Genomic DNA, 2,225 nt, shown 5'->3' with positions numbered 1-2,225 from the left:
AATAAATGAAAAGAATTAGAAACTACTGCAAGAGAGAAACTTCTCATAGAGGCAGCATATTGTAGTGCTCAGGAGCAAGGCCTCTGGACCTCTGTGGGTTCGAATCTGACTCTGCCACTTACCAGCTGTGTGACCTTGAGTGAGTGACTCAGCCTTTCTGTGCTCAGTTTCTCATCTCTCAAACAGAGATGATAATAGGACTAACATAAGGCTGTTGTGAGGAGCTAAATGAGTTAATATTGGTAACACTCGTAGAAAAAAAGAATTTGTCAAATGGTAAGTGCTATATAAGATTTTTTAAATAACTAAAATGCCCTAAAAGCCGTATGAAAATTAGTCATCCACACAGAAGAAATAGGTCCCAAAGATGACAATAAGCTTAAAGAATAACGAATGTGATGGTTTCCAAGTGATAGACTAACGTCAAAGTTTAAAGTCATTGCATCTTGGGGAGTAGGGAAGGGCAGGGAGTGGAAAGCATGTATTTTTCCTCTGAACAATAAAGAAGAAAGGCAGACAAAACTTCCAGGAAAAAAACCCCTCAACCTCTTCCCTTCCCCCCCAAAAAAAATCATACATAAGAAAGTCAGAGTCTGTATATAGGACAAAGTAAAACATGGTGAGCTTATGCATACATCAGAGAGTACAAGGAAGGAGCCCATGAGCATGTGATGCTTGGTGAAAGCCAGCCAGCTCCTGAGTGTAAACTCATAAGATGGCGTGCAAAGAAGATTTGTAATTGAGTGGGCAGGAGCAGGAGACTGTGGCTTCAATTGTCAACCAGTATTTCCTAGCTGATTTTATAGACACCAGGCACACACATGAATCACTTTGATAAAGTTTTTCAAAAACAACTCTATATCTAGACAGAGTTTCACTTCCTCGCCCCCTTCCCAAATGGGCTCCCTCCAAGAAAACAAAGAGTGAAGTCCGGTCCTTTCTCAAACCCAAAGACAACAAGAAATAAAAGGAATAAGCAAAATATGGTTCCAAGTCAAAAGACCAGGATATCCTAGAATTCTGGTAATTGCTCTTATTAGAAATGTTGCAATCGGGTCACCCAGTGCCAAGGAGGTATTGTCAAGTACCCGCTACTCATGACGGGTTTTGTCAAGTACCCGCACAACGTGACAGCTGTCGCTACTGTCAGTGTAACAAATTGCACCACCATGTGCCACGGCCTGAGTCTCTCCTTGCTCAGCTGTCCCTCCAGAATTTGAAGATTTCGCTCTCAGGAGTCTGTGTGCTTGGGGACGGAGGGGGAGGAGGTGTGGTGATGAGTGTGTATTTTCCCTGGGTTTCTGCGATCCACAGCTGGATCCTTCAAACTGACAGCTGGACCTCCTAGCGTCCCTTCCCTCAGACATTCCTCGGGTCCCTGCAGATTCCATTCCTGGACTCTGTCCTGATGAGCTCACGTGTAACTCGATTATAGCTCATTTCATGCAGCATCGTCATGCGCACCCCTCTGTCTCCTCTACCCGTTGGTGAACCCTTGAAGGAAAAGACCAACCGTGCCACACTCATCACTGTACCTCCAGTGCCTGGCACAGTGACATTGTAACTTAGAGGGAGAGAGGGAGGGAGGGGAGAGGAAAGAGAGCCTCTGAGCCTCACTTTCTTCCTTGCTGTACTTTTCCATTTTTGGTTTTCTTGTTGCTAAACATTTTTGGAATTTATGAACCTGCCTTCTAAGGATAACAGAGCATAAAAATGACCAAATGCTGAGACAGAAGAAGAGATTCTGATTGGAAACCTATCTGCATGCTCTCAGCCCACCTCCCCAGGCCATGCACCCTCCCTGGGTGACTCTGTCCCCCTTGAAGACCTCAGTGACACCGTTACACTATTGACCTGCAATTCTGTATTTCCAGTCCAGACCTTGCCCCTGAGCTCCAGATCATACATCCAGCCACCTGCTGGCCTCCTCCACTGGGACATTGCACAAGCACTTCCAACTCAGCCAGGCCAGCAATGAACTCCTAACTGGTCTCCCTGCCTCCAGGCCCACGCCTACGACTACCCTCTCCCAGGGCTGCAGATCTGGACATGATATTGCTGGCTTAAGGTCCTTCAATGCCCCACCCCCACCCTGTGCCATGCCACTACCTGTAGGATAAAGTCCAAGGTCCTTAGAAATGCAGATGAGGCCTCCGGTTCCTTAGCACCCAGCCTCCTCCTCCCCCCCGCCCCTCCCCCTGCCCTGCTCTTTCTCCTCCTCCTCC

Source organism: Galeopterus variegatus, unplaced genomic scaffold (assembly GCF_000696425.1).
Source record: "Galeopterus variegatus unplaced genomic scaffold, G_variegatus-3.0.2 Scaffold3698, whole genome shotgun sequence".
In the NCBI taxonomy this organism is placed as follows: domain Eukaryota; kingdom Metazoa; phylum Chordata; class Mammalia; order Dermoptera; family Cynocephalidae; genus Galeopterus; species Galeopterus variegatus.
Note: the sequence above shows the minus strand (reverse complement) of the source record.